Genomic DNA, 15,788 nt, shown 5'->3' with positions numbered 1-15,788 from the left:
GATTTCTTTCTCTTGATTTATCCATATTTCTCAGTATGTTTCTTTTCATAGTCATTTTCTATTATCACAGCCTGAAATTTGTGGTATATTTTGGTTTATTCAGAGAATTTTTAAATGTTAATTAAGGTACTGTGCAGTGAACTTGCATATATAGTAGAGAGCATGTAATGTATATACACTAAGCAATAGCTCAAATTCTAATCGCAAACAATTCTTAGCTCGTGAACAATGTATAAGGAACATGGAAGTTGCCATCTAAAATTTTAACATTTAAGTAGTAATTGCAAGGAACTCTGAATATTATATTTCATTTCATGCCAAATTCATCATTATTCAGGCCATAATTATCTGATGAGTTTTATCAGCTCCATGTTACAATTTTAGTTCAAGAGTTCGTACAAGTTTTATCATTTGCTTTTATAAATAATGACATTTGGCCTCTGGAGAGAGAGACCTGGTGCAGGTCTCTGAGTTGACGCCTATGGTTAAATTGAAATAATAAATATGGTAGTTCAACCTATTCAATACCATATTTATTATTTCAATTTAACTGTGATACTTTTCAATATGGAACAATGAAATTTTTATCTTTAAATTGACGCCCATGCACAAGGATGAGGCCCTGCATGGTTTGAAGGTGGCACAAACATCCAGTCCTCAAGGCAGAGAAAATAATCAGTGAAGGTTAAAATCCCTGACCTGGCTGGGAATTAAACCCAGGACTGCTTGGACCTAAGGCCTGCATGTCAACCAGTTCATCACAGAGTAAGACATTTTGTTTTATGAGAAAACCTCTTAATTGAAATTCATTTGCCTTGGTATAATTAGAAAAATCACCCAAATATTGTGTGATTTATATTTTTACCCTGGAACTTGCTATCAATAATGTTTGCTGAGTCAGAGTACTATTCTTTCTTTTATGATGTACAAAAGAGTAAATTTAATGCCTAATCACCAAAAGCCTTGTAAGATCACATCCTATCCACTAGAATATTTCTTGTATTCATCATACCCTTCATTTCGTGACCTTTTAAAAATTCAGAGTGGACCAGATGCATACAAACTTAAAATCAAGAATTGTTTGGAAATTCATAATATATATCAGTAATACCAGAATAGTAATTACTTACAGGTTAAAGTCAAATATTTTTCCACTTAAGAAAAGTACATATAAACATCATTTTCTTCCGTGAAATGCATGAAGTCCAGTATAGAGTTCCTCTGTTCACATTGTCATGAGTTCTATGAATTGCAACATGTAATATTGAAGAGTTTTTCAAACTTCATGTAATATCTTGGGTCTCACACAACCTTCAAGAAAGTGTTTTGTCAAATAACTCCTAAGAATTAAATAGAAAATTACTTTCAGATTCTTTTTCAACATACTGCATGAATGGTTTGTATAGATTGAGTCAGCATGTTGGGGCTTTTCTAAAGGACTCTTTAAAAGAGTTACAATTTCCTTCCTGCCATCATTTATGGCTTTGCATTTTCTACATTTATCAACAGAACTACCTGAACCAGCTATTTACAAAGGGAAGCTTCCAATTTATAGGGTTACCATATTTTGTTTTCTACAAACCAGGACACTTTGAATTGAATTGAAGGAAAAATTTTATTAATCACCATCATTACATTATCATCAGTTGAAATATTTAATTTTAAATGAACACTCTACCTCAACTAATACCAAATACCTAGTACTGGTTTTGGGAAGATAAACTTTGTAACTGAGCCATGGTTCTTGGGTATTTTAAAATTGATGAGAATTTGTTTACTTTTCTTGACATACACTTTCTCCCAGATGCTTAGTTCCAAAGGCCCAGTTGGATGTTTAATTAATTAAGTTCTCAGCTTTAGAAAATGGTCAAAATGTGCAGCAACAGCTGATTTTTCAACTTCTCCAGTAATTAGCACTTCTCTGTGTTAACCTCATAAGATAGTTTCTTTGAATACCATCAGTTTTGAGTTTTTAACTAGTAGGGGTAACCTCACTCTTCTTACAGGACCAGGCACACTTTTCACTGGAATGAACATTCCTAAGCACATTTGTGTTTGTTTTGATTTTCTCATAAAATTCCCTGCAGGTCAAATTGAAGTTTAATTTATAGTAGAGGAAGGCTCAAACTGTTTTTTCATCCAGTCTATTTCTATCAGGCAACCACATGTTTTTCATTAAGGAGAACACATGTTCCACAGGAGCTCATATCCCAGGTAGGGAAAAGACAAACTCAGCTACTTTGTAAAAATTACGAATTGGAATATTCTGCTCATTAAAATGTTTGAATATTTTGACCCATTTATCTTCAAGTAGCCCAAAACCTGGCTTTGAATTAACATCTTACTGTTTAACAAATCTCTTAATCAAAGATACCTTGTCAAACAAGTTGTCAATGTTTATTCTACACTCTGACTGTCCCACTTTAGTGTTAACTAGTTCTGCTGTTTTCTCAACTTCAAACCATTTAATTTCAGTTTGGTTTATCGAGCTGAAGGATTCCACTTTATGAAAGTTTCCTTCCCTCAATTCAGTATACTCAATGCATCTTGAATAAAATGTAACCATTTCTTCTTTGAAGACAATAGCATTTATACTTCCATTTTCTTCAAGTTTTCTAAAAAAGGAGCTTCAGCTCCTTCCGGTACAAAGTAGTTCTCTTTTCTATCTGCTAGGCTTTGCTTCTGGTGTTTGAGTTTGCAGGCCACTGCTGTTGCAGTGATGTTAGTCTTCTCCATTCTGAGTATTGCCTGATTAAATAAACACAGCTGTCCACAAACAAACTGTAAGTACACTTCTGCACATTCATTCTTGAAGAACTTATTAATTACTGTTGGACATCGTTCTTGTGAGCAGAAGTAGGATTTAAGTCCTTGGAATATCTGGATGATCCTTTCTAAGGCAAAAAGAAGAGAAAGAAACCTTGTGTTCCCATGTTGTAAGAGCTTCTTATATTCTACATCTACAAAATCGCAAAAAGATTTCAACTCCATGACACACACTGTATTTATGTGAAAGTGCTTGAATATTTTCACTGCAAGGACTTTAACATGTATGGGGAGAACATCCAGTGCTGTTTGAAGACAATTGTGTACTGTATGGGCAGCACAGCCAAAACCCAAAAAATCTCTGTCAGATTCATCATTCAGCTGATGGTCACATTTTTTTCCACCTCTTCTTTTCACTCCCCAAAATTTCTGTTGTAGTTATCTGCACTTTCTGCTCAAGTTCATACTTTCTGATGACAGATACTAAAAAGTTTCTTAACATCTCTGACGTTTCCCTTGGAATTGACGAAATGTCTAAAAGTTTGACTTTCACTCCGTTTGAACGTAAGAAATACCTTGCTAACATCGTCATCAATTCCTTCCAGCGAGCTGGGTAGGATGTTTAAGAACGATGTGCCTTAATTTATTACGGTCCTGGTATGCTGCTTTTCTCTGTAAGGCATCCCATGTTAAAACTCACTAACACTGGTACGCTAACATTTTTATCTCCCGTATATTAGAGGTATTAATGGACACGGTTACAAAAGAGACTTCTTTTAAATCTTCCTAGGCTTCGTCAACTGATAAAGGAGCTAAAATTGCGCATATCACTGATTCACATTTCGTACGTGCAAGACTAAATTTCACAACAAACAGTTGCAAAATTAGTTTCCAACTACAGTCAGCTGATTTGAAACTGAAATCATGAGAGGTTGTGTGGTAAGCAAAAGTCGCTTCTTTAGCAGCCATTGCAAGTTCCTTGTTCTGAGGATCCATGCTCTTGAAATATGAGGCGATATTTGAATTAGATGGTTCTAATACAGCAAATTTGTGCTTCACACTCCGTACATGGTCTAGGATATCAGATTGACCTCCATGTGCCACAGAAAAAACACTGCCACAGTGCGAACACATAACTCTGCTTTCTTGATTACACAGTGTTTTCAAGGACATATACTCTTTACGAAGTTCATCCGTAAACTTAAAACTCCGTTTCAGCATTTTGGAAAGAAAGTGAAAACACTGGCACAAGAGGAAGACAACATTCACCAAACAACAGAGAAAACTATAACCAAGGGGCCGCTTGCTTGCAGCAATGCATTGGTTATGTTTTCCCGTAGCTAAGTGACGTATATGGCGTTAAGAATCGCTGCTGCCTTGATCATTAGTAGTGCACATGGAACAATACATAATCATATAGATTTTAGCTAGTGAATGTTAAAGGTGAACATGTTATGAAAATATGTCACCACCACAAGATCACTTACAAAGAATGAAACAGTGTGAATTATTTTCGAGCATTGGTTTCCATAAAAACCGGGAAAAAAGTATGAGCTGGGCAGACACCGAGACAGAGCTTCCAAACCAATACTTTCCCAGCTAATCCAGGACGTATGATAATGCTACCAATTTATAATTTACGACAGTTTCATATTATCCTTGACAATAGTTTCAGATTTTTCTCTCTCTCACAGAAGAAGCTATTTGGTTGCAAACCTCATATTTTATTTTTATTGAATAAAACTACATAATTAAGGAATAACCCTAGTATTTGCCTGGCATGAAATCTTCAGGGCTGCCAGTGATGGGATTCAAACCCACCATCTCCTGAATGTTAGCGTACAACTACGTGGCCCGTTCCGCACAGCCCAGTCGCTCAGTCTTAATTAAGCTAGATGTTAGGCCCCTTAAAACAGCAATCATCATCTCATTATTTAACATTATAAATATGGTAGCCCAAAATGGTATAAGGCAGCTCTGCTATGATAAGAATTTTTGCTGATAGAGTTAGAGTATGATGCACATAATGATTTGCTACCCTCTCCCTTTCTGATCCGTTTTCATCAAAATAGAATAAATATTCTTCCTCTCATTCTCTGAGGTGGAGCAACTCTTTGTAGGTACACCTCCAGTGGAGTTGAGCTGCATTTACTTTTTCAACCATATACCAGGTCCCCTATCTTAAATTTCTGTCATGCTGAGAGTTGGAAGGAAGCGCCGTGTCCGTAATTAAGGAACAGCCCCAACATTTGCCTGGTGGTGTAAAAATCTTCAGGGCTGCCAACAGTGGGGTTTGAACCCACCATCTTCCAAATGCAAGCTCATAGCTGCGTACCCATTACCTCACGGCCAACTCGCTCAGTAGGGATGGGAATCAACCCCAAACTTTGGAGGATAGTAGCTAATAATGCTAACCATTACTAATTGAAAATATACTTAATTAAAATACAAATGTATGATACTTTGAATTGTTAAGAGCCTGTAGTAACTAACCATTTCATTTAAAGATTATACTTTTAAAATACTTTTATAATATTAACTTGCACTGAAAGTCCATTATTATACAGCGTGTGTCACCTAAAATTTTCACCTCAAATAACTTCTAAACTATTAAAAATATAGAGAAATTTGTTTCCAGTTTCAGTAATGTGGCTAAGGGGCTCATAACAGAATATTAATATGGTATGAAAAATCAAAGCCCCTGCTGGAGTGATACCCTATTCTTATATCCTTTTTTTAAACTTTGTAACATAAAAATGACCCACCCTGGCAATGGTTTTACATTTGTTAATTTGCATTATCTGTAATCGCAGCTGTGTGTTGGAGTGGTTAGTCTTTGTTTCAAGGAATCAACTTGGTACTTTTTGTAGGCTCTTTGTGTCTTGAAAGGGGATCAGAAATGTGTTTATATAGTATCAGTTATGGACACAAATAAATAAGATTATAATATTATTTTTTAAATAATACACAGCACATTTTAGTTTATTTACAACTTTTTGATATTCTAATATATTGGTTTTTTAAGTTGCTTTACGTCGCACTGACACAGATAGGTCTTATGGTGATGATGGGATAGGAAAGGCCTAGGAATGGGAAGGAAGCGATCGTGGCATTTGCCTGGTGTAAAAATGGGAAACCATGGAAAACATCTTCGGGGCTGCCGACAGTGGGGTTCCAACCTATTATCTCCCAAATGCAAGCTGATAGCTACATGTCCCAAACCGTCCAACCACTTGAAAATTGTTTCTTGAAACTACTTGCCCAGTGATATTCTTAAAATGAAACCAATAAAGTTGATGACCTTTCTTCTTCAAATGTAGTTTAGACATAAGTTTGGAAACTGTGACTCTCTTATCTATTTTGATGTTTATTTGGTCTGTATGGTCTACGTGGCTTCTAGTTCTGAAAACGGAACTTCTCTTAAGTAGGATATCTTGAAAGGAATCCAAAATTGCCTATTTCAGAACACACCTAGTGCCAAACTTCAGGAATTAGTGTGCTTATTGATGATTCAAGAATATACATCTCTCTGTATTTATAATAAAAAACTATAGGGTTTACAAAAACTCATGAGTATCCATCCGGGTGTGGATTATCTGGCATGTGAGTTATTGATGCACCCAAAAGGTTTGTTGTATTATTATTTTTATTTTACTTCCTTTATTTTTGTCACAGCATTTTGGATATGTGTGAACTGCGCACTCTCAACCACAAATTTGCTGGTGGCATGCTTTATTTGAGAACTAAACACTAGTTTAAAGATATTAACATTAAAAGTTCCACCTTTACAATACTGTACTTACAAAAGTTTTTATTCTTAAAGCAAAGTTATAGGTACATGTTTCGTCCCTGTAGGGGACATTCTCAGCCTAGAATGAAAGTTAAATAGTAAAATTAGCATAACAAAAAAGGTGTTATATACATGTCTACAGCAAATCAAATTTACATGGCGACGTTAAAATCCATTTTCACTTCACCATTTGATTGTCAAATGGCACACTAAGAACTTAAATGAATCTCTAAAGCTAGAGAACATTACTTTTTTTTTTTTGCCAAATGACTACAACTGTTGTTTTGTGTACTTTTTGTACCTGAAGAGTTTTACCAACAATAGACTTTGTAAATAATCTTTATATTGGCCTACTTTATTTCTAAAAGTGGTTATTGGATGTGTTAATTGTTTGGCATTATTGCATTTTCGAAATGTATTTTATGTTCTGTATTATAAGTTTTGTTGTGCATTGTTTGTCCATCCCTTGTCCCGTTTCCCTACGGGGTCGGGTATGAGGTGAGATGAATCTGTCGTGGCGGGTTTTTATGACCGGATGCTCTTCCTGACGTCAACCTCATCAGAGGAGTTAATGAGATGAAATGAATGACGTGATATATGACAGTAGGGAGAGGGTGAAACCCAGTGCCGGCACATAGCCTACTCCTGTCGAATAGCACCAAGGGGTCTGCTCAAGGCTTAACGTCCCCATCCGATGGACGAATCACCATCAACAGCGTCATATGCCCTCACTCCATATGAGCACTGCGGAGAGGTTTGGAATTTAATCCAGGCTTTTGGCACGCAATCTAGTGATTAGAAATTGTATACCACCACCTCCCCTACCCTGCCGGCCAACATTCTGATGGTGAAATTTTTTTCGACCAATGGGACTCAGACTGGCTAACCTCGGTGTCAGACCATTTAGACTTCAGCGCCTTAACAATCATGGCCACCAGGTGGGCAAATAAGTTTTGTTGTGCATTAAAATGCACAAAATTATATTATCCGTGTTTTTGTTATTTGTGCAAATTTGTCCGGTGGTTAGCCCAGATAATCAAGAGTTTACTGTATTTTTCTTTATTGGTTATGTGAGTAAATAATATTATATGGATATATGCTATAATAATGATACAATACTCCCATCTTTTAAGCAAGGTTTCATATGATTGCTTAGTGTATATTGTGTTACATCTCCAGAGTGTTAAGCTCCCTAGCATAGCAATTTTAATTCATATTTATCATTGAATTGTCTTGTTAGGAATTCTTCCTTCTGATGTGATGTGGAGCTCGTACAATTCAGATTCTCTGCTGGCTTCTTGGCACATACTGTAAATGGTATGTCTTACTTAGAAACCCAGTTTCTGTTGCTTTTATTGTAACACACAACATTTTGTCAGTGTCTTACATCACATGTCATTAAAATATAATGTCTGTACATAATGGAAAATATAAAACAAAATAAGCCGTCTTACTTATGTGCCTTGTAAAATTGATTTAGTTTTGCAGTTTCATTAATCTGTGGTGATATTATTTTATTGCTCAAGCTTTCACTTTTCAGACAACTTAGCAGTCTCTTGTTGTGATCATAGATATAAAGGCAAATAATAAAATGAGTTTGGTTACTTTAATTTTAAGAGAATGGGGTACATATAATGTATTAATATTCTTATTAAGTACTATCAAATGTATTGAAATAATTATGGGATTAAAACAGTTTCTCTATATCCTGGTTATAGAGAGTGATATCCTTTTCTAAACTTTGTAACATGTAAATGACCTGCAGTGGTTTTACTGTTGTTAACTCAGAGTTTTATCGTACAAACTCACTTCAACCTTGCACTTTCACTTCTAATGAAAACTAATAGATAATATGCAGGTGGTGGTGGTGATTGTTGTAATAAAGGACATTATTTACTGAATTTCAGAAATAGCTTCACATCCAATAAAGGACATTATTTACTGAATTTCAGAAATAGCTTCACGTCCTATTGCTCAAGCATAGAAAATATAAATTAATACTATGATTGAGGTTTGAAAAAACTTGGTGACTTTGTATATATATATAAATTCAAGTAAACCAAAAGTGTTCCCGTTCTCATAAAAGTAAAGTAGGAAAAATATATGTTGGGACTTGCCCCATAGCAATCTCTTGTTCTGCACAGCAGGGAGTAGCCATTTTTGTAGTGTAATATCATATAAGAAACTATACTGTTACACATTTGTTAATGAAAGGCTGAATCATAGCCCTTGTTCTTGTTAACCTTGAACATGTCACAGCGCTTGTTCCTACAGATAATGCTACTTACTGCTCTGAAGATGTTATGCAGAACAAAGTGGGATTGGAAATGATTTCATGGCAAAAAGGTAGTATGCATGTACAAATTTTGAGAACTTCAGAACCAGTATTAATTTTTAAAGGAATGTGTATTAAATGTCAATTTTAGATGCCATATGCATTGATAAATTACTTATCCTGTCCTCTGTGTCTATGGTAGCTGTTGATCTGTTAACAGTACTATAATTTCATTTTCCTGGTCTCATTGGAGATATTTGAAGATGCTCAAATACATCAGCCTTATGTCGGTAGATTTGGTAGCATGTAAAAGAACTCTCTGGGACAAAATTCTAGCACCTCAGCGTCTCCAAAAACCAGAAAATTAGTTAGTGAGGTGTAAAAACAGTATTATTATTATCAGTGGAGATATATATTTTAATAGTAAAGCTATTAATTAACAATGCTATAATTTCTTTTTCCCGGTCTCAGTGGAGATATATTTCTAATAGTAAAGCTATAAATTTGCTTGACAACAAAATAGAGTGGAAGTTACTAGGTACTCAAATTTTCTATAACCTCAATATTTGTGACACAATAGAGGTTGACACTATCAAGTGAAGGAAATCCTCCACTGGTGACAATCTGACAAGAACATACTTTTCATTGAAAATTATGTTAGGATTGAAGTATACAAAGATTACATTAAAGGAGAGAAGAGCTTTTTAAGTACAGGTAAATATGCTTACTTACAAATTCAACCCTTTGTCAGCTATTGTTGTGATGAGATTTCATTTCTTGTCTTCATTTATCGACAAAGACTGTTGTTGGAAAGTTGAATATAATCTGTTTTTTTTTTCTTATTTGCCTCCAAAACTGCACATGCTTAAAAGTGAACTTCCTTTTCTGACATGTAAAGTAGCAGTTTCAACTCCCATCCTCCTCCTAGTTGTCTTCCACATTATCCTGCCACCTGGTTATAGACCTGCTCTCTTGTAACTCATCCTGGCTTCCCCTTGAAAACCTTTATCATCCCATTCTTTGTCATTTATTGCAGTCTGCTACTTTTAATTTCTGACACGATATCTGGTCCAGTCTCTCCATTGCTTCTTACTCTCCAAAATCTTATCATTCACTGGACTATAAATATTTTTGTCCAGGTCTCTGCATCATTTTACACAGCTTTATTTCATTCACACACACACACACACGCACACGCACGCATGCGCGCGCACGCACACGCATGTGCACACACACACAAAATTGGTACCTCTCTCTAAATGACCATACAGTTGAACTTTTGAATTTAAAAAACTCCCATCTCCAGGAAACTAAAATGTTCAGGAGATTAAAAAAAAAAAATTCTTGAAAACTGCAGAGATAACATGGAATTTATGAAACCTCTCACATGTTTATAACAGTAGACTGTACTGTACCTATCATTTTGCTAAAAAAGAAGTTACAAACATTGAATGGAGCTGGGTCATTCTTGAAATATTTGAACAAAAATATAAATTGCTCAAAAAATCTTACAGGCTAATGCATATTTCAAACAACATTTGCACTTTCATTCCAAATCATCTGTTTCCTTTCAATTTATTAATAAAGGAAACTGTGTCAGGTGCTAGGAAAACAGTTTCTTTAGGTCACTTACTTTCTCTTGCTTCATAACATTTATCTTATATTATTTTTGAGCAAAGGAAACACATGGCTTTAGTAACTGATACGTCATACTTGTGCAGCTATTGAAATGTGAATGTTTTGTGTTCATTCACCTTCATCTTCTTGCTATTTTTGGGTTGCAGAGTTATTAAAATTTCTCTGTAAGTGATCTTTGAAATTCAGTATCATGTTCCATTCACCCTGACAACATTAAATTTTCTTTGTTTACTGTCATTTCTCTTGTAGTGAGAAACAGTGTATGGAAATGATGATATGAGAAGGATTTCTGCAGACGATGTTATTCTTTATAGAGTAATTAATAAGTTACAAGATTGTGAGCAACTGCAAAATGACCTAGATAATGTTGTAAAATGGACAGCAGGCATTGGTATGATGATAAACGGAGTTAAAAGTCAGGTTGTGAGTTTCACAAATAGGAAAATTCCTCTCAGTTTTAATTGCTGCGTTGATGGGGTGAAAGCTCTTTGCTTTACATCACACCGACACAGATAGGTCTTATGGCAACGATGGGATAGGAAAGGGCTAGGACTGGGAAGGAAGCGACCATGGCCTTAATTAAGGTACAGCCCCAGCATTTTGCCTGGTGTGAAAATGGGAAACCACGGAAAACCGTCTTCAGGGCTGCCGACAGTGGGGCTCGAACCCACTACCTCCCAGATACAAGTTCACAGCTGCGCGCTCCTAACCGCACGGCCAACTCGCCCGGTGAGTGAAAGTTCTTTATGGGGATCACTGTAAGTATCTAGGTGTTAATATAAGGAATGATCTTCATTGGGGGTAATCACATAAATGGGATTGTAAATAAAGGGTGCAGATCTCTTCATATTTTTATGAGGGTGTTTAGGGGTTGTAGTAAGGATGTAAAGGAGAGGGCATATAAGTCTCTGGTAAGACCCCAACTAGAGTATGGTTCCAGTGTATGGGACCCTCACCAGGACTACTTGATTCAAGAACTGGAAAAAATCCAAAGAAAAGCAGCTCAATTTGTTCTGGGTGATTTCCGACAAAAGAGAAGCGTTACAAAAATGTTACAAAGTTTGGGCTGGGAAGACTTGGGAGAAAGAAGACGAGCTGCTCGTCTAAGTGGTATGTTAGATGTTATAAATTTCTTTTTTTAATATTATTTTTTATTATAATACACGACTCAGAGCCAACAGAAGGGCGGCTACCAACGCAACAGTAGATAGCAAATGACAGCTTTCAACAAACATAGAACATTTTCCGGTATCTACTGACATTTCCTGACAAGGTCTCAGACAATAATATTGCCTATGGGTGCTAAGGGCCCCTTCTGCAATAATTCAACTGATGCTTCAGTTTCACCTTATGCTCATGATTTCATCAGCAGCCTTGAACATGTTGTATTTATTGCATTCATTTTTGTACTTGTGGTTCATCGTTGGCATTACGCCATTGTCACTTTGGTATTCCACTAACAATTTTAAATGAACCATTTTAATTAGAATTTTAATGGAATAAGTTTTAGCCTCTGACAAAATAGTTTATGGTTTAATCATTGACAGTGTTTCCATTAACATTTTTCACGTTTTTATGTACTGAATTTTAGTAACAGGCTGAAGATGGCCTAAATTGAGGGCAAAACATGTCCCATTTAACTGATAGTCCGTTTATGTAACCACTATAAGTGGAAATTAAAGTACTGAATAGGTGGATTAAAGAACACCTTTATTATTTTTGATTTTTAAGTGATATGTTCCGAGCTGTCAGTGGAGAGATGGCGTGGAATGACATTAGTAGACAAATAAGTTTGAGTGGTGTCTTTAAAACTAGGAAAGATCACAATATGAAGATAAAATTAGAATTCAAGAGGACAAATTGGGGCAAATATTCATTTATTGGGGAGTTAGGGATTGGAACAACTTACCAAGGGAGATGTTCAATAAATATCCAATTTCTTTGAAGTCATTTAAGAAAAGGCTACGAAAACAAGAGATAGGGAATCTGCCACCTGGGCAACTGTCCTAAATGCAGATAAGTATGGATTGATTGATTGAAATCGCCTAGTACCTGTGTCCTTTGATTTTTTTTTTTTTTTTTTTTTTTTTGCTAGATTTCTTCTGCCTTATGTTGTGAATGTGTGTTATGAGTGCCCCTCCCATAAGTAGGTGACACACCTGCAGCACAATGATCAAAAAGTCGACAAATCCTTTGAACACCAAACAGACTTGCATAGCCTTCTCTTCTTACAATATGTTCATCACTTGCCAGAATGACCTAAAATAAATATTCATTAGCCTAGAAAATGCATGCTCACACCTCAACTATCTCCTCTCTTCATCTCAATACTATTCAGATATGCTATGAAGTTAATTTCAGGAAAAAGTGGAGTTGGAATATTTTTCAAATTCAGAAGTTTAGTTGCTACTATGTATTTACTTGATCTTAACTATTAATCTATAATTCTTTAAAAATATGTTTAGATTCTAGTCCAATTTTATGACTCTAATGATTATTAATTACGTCTTACAAATAAAGCATTCTGAATTGCCTTCTTCCATGGATGAGGTTAGGGTATGCTCTTGATATTTCCTGTCTGTAATAAAAGGTTACTGAGCGGTAGGCTGTATGTCATCTCTAGATGACAATAAGTTAACTACGTCATCAGTTGATGACTGGTAATGTCCAGGAAAATGATCCTAAGGTATTCCTGAGCAGCATTTGTTTTAATCCTTTTTACATTTTGTAGGCAGAGCCTCTAATATGGTCCTGATTTCTCCGTGTTCTCAACTTCGCACTCTTGATAATGTGAATAATCCTCTCATCCATTTTTGTAACATCAGGGGCTTGTTAACATATAGTCGATACCATATCTATTTTTATGGTCTTTGAAAATCATCAAAGTAGTTATTATAGTAGGACGTAAAGCCAATAACATTATTATTATCTATTTTTCTGTTTTCATACTCGTACATGGAGCTATCTTCTTGCCATATTTTCTGAGATCTGTAGTCTTCTCCTTCCTTATGTTCATTATAAATGTATTTACTTAAACATATTTTACTGAGAACTGAATGTACTATGATAATATATTTTACTGTTTAATTGGGTTACCCCATCAATAATGGGTAATCATAATTGTGCAAATGTCCAAAATCAATGCAGAGATTGGTATGTATGGCTATCTTATAAAAGATCTTCATATTTCATGCTTCATATTATACTTCAAATGAAATCTCATGAGATTCTTGTACCTCTTACATTATTTAATACAAAAATAATTAAGAGGTCTTTATAAGACTCTATTCATGTGATTTATTTGATACATTAACATTTATGAACTTCAGGTTCATGTCTAATAATTTTTACAAAGGTACATTAAAAAGTTGTAATGTCTCTTCAGATGTATCAAAGAGGGCAACAACCATGCTTAGGGTTGATATAATTATGTTACAGCCTTAAAAAGTTGATCATTTTTCATATTTTGTTATCTCAATCCCTACCATATGTACAGTAATGAAAATGTCTAAATAATACAGGTATACAACTGAATTGCATGTTTCAGAACTGGCATAGGAATTATCCCACTCACTAATTAAACATTCAAAATTCCCTCATAACTGGGCCATTTATTAATACAGTACCTGAACGATTTATTGGACTCAACATTTTAAAAAATCTTCCATTTATCTGAGAAGTGCTGTTTAATTTGACATGTTGAAGAATATTACAAGTCTTCTCACATATGACATCATTGTAATTATAATGATGATACTATATTTAAACATAGTAGTTATAATATTATGTGGGAGCCTCCGTGGCTCAGGCGGCAGCGTGCCGGCCTCTCACCGCTGGATACCGTGGTTCAAATCCCGGTCACTCTGTGTGAGATTTGTGCTGGACAAAATGGAGGCGGGACAGATTTTTTTCCGGGTACTCTGGTTTTTCATGTCATCTTTCATTCCAGCAGCGCTCTCCTATATCATTTCATTTCATCTGTCAGTCATTAATCATTTCCCCAGAGGAGTGTGCAGGCCTCGGCAGCCGGCACAATTCCTTTCCTCGCTGCAAGTTGGGGGCTTCATTCATCCCATCCCTGACTGGAAAACAGGTTGTAGGTTTTGTCACTCCGCCTTTAGCTTGTATGACTCCTTGCACTCTGTGGGGCTTACTTTCAATACTAGATAAGGCTGCTGCAGCCGATCTTTCATTGTAGTTCCAATGAAACTACCTGTAGTTTAATAGTAATACATTCTTTATCAGTTTTCTATTTCAGACATTGGCACACATTTTCAATGGGATTTAAATTGGATTAATTTTATCAAGCCAGCCCAGAAGAGAAATTTTGTTTTCCCTAAAATATTTCCTAGTAGATTTGGCTGTGCGACATAGAGCCCCATCTAGCACTAAAATATTTCTTTCATCCTCGCCGAACCCACCAAACTGCAGAATCAGTAGTACCTCAAGAAATTATCTTGACACATTGTACCTTTCACTTATCACTGACCAGATCATGACTTGTTGAATAGTTGCCCCAGAGGAGTGCAACAGGCCTCGGCAGCCGACACAATTCCTTTCCTCGCTGCAAGTTGGGGGCTTCATTCATCCCATCCCTGAATGCAGTTTATCACTTGATAATCTGCTCAAAAACTTGGGACTTCTCTCTTGAAACTTCAAAAGTGGGCTTGTCACTGAAGCAAGCTTGTAGGCCCAACTGATTGGCTATACAGTTTGGGTCACATAGCTGTGAAGCTTGCATTCCAAAAATAGTGGGTTTGAACCTCATTGTTGGCAGCCCTTAAGATTGTTTTCTGTGGTTTCCCATTTTCACACTAGGCTGTACCTTAATTAAGACCATGGTTGCTTTCCCCCTCACTCCTAGCCCTTTCCTATCCCATCATCGCCATAAGACGTGTCTGTGTTGGGTGTGATGTAAAACACACAATGATCCATGTTTCCAAAATACTGAAATACTTGTTAGAATTGCCTTAATCATAAACATATTTGTTAAAGAGATTCATATTAGAAGTACTTTTCCAGGCTTCTGCACTGAAAAGCTGGTGGCTTGTTCCTTCATTCAGCAGTGAGCTTTGCATTCTTAACTTAAACCATATATATTGACACACTGTTGTCTTGGATACTACAACACCAATGTTGTTCATTTCTCAAGTGACAACTGCATTAGATGCCCTCCTGTTTCCTTTGACAATTTTTATCAGTGAACATTCTGCTTATGGAGTTACTATTTTCTTCCTAGCACATTTTCTACTTTTATTCTTCAAGTAATCTTTCCCATCATGTATATTATCACTTAAACAATGCACAGAAGTCCCGAGA

General features: G+C 35.8%; 1 protein-coding gene across 1 annotated transcript in view; it reads left to right on the top strand.

Moving 5' to 3' along the window:
* The first annotated feature begins 8,515 nt into the window (after positions 1 to 8,515).
* Positions 8,516 to 15,788, top strand: part of LOC136875357 (probable peptidoglycan muropeptide transporter SLC46) — a 175,403-nt gene continuing 168,130 nt past the window's right edge. Inside the window, exon 1 of the mRNA XM_067148900.2 lies at positions 8,516 to 8,902. The gene's annotated coding sequence lies outside the window, so the exon portion shown is untranslated. The remainder of the gene's footprint in view (positions 8,903 to 15,788) is intronic.

Source organism: Anabrus simplex, chromosome 6 (assembly GCF_040414725.1).
Source record: "Anabrus simplex isolate iqAnaSimp1 chromosome 6, ASM4041472v1, whole genome shotgun sequence".
Classification (NCBI taxonomy): Eukaryota; Metazoa; Arthropoda; class Insecta; order Orthoptera; family Tettigoniidae; genus Anabrus; species Anabrus simplex.
The sequence above is the reverse complement of the archived record's forward strand: the minus strand, read 5'-3'. Positions and strand labels throughout refer to the sequence as shown.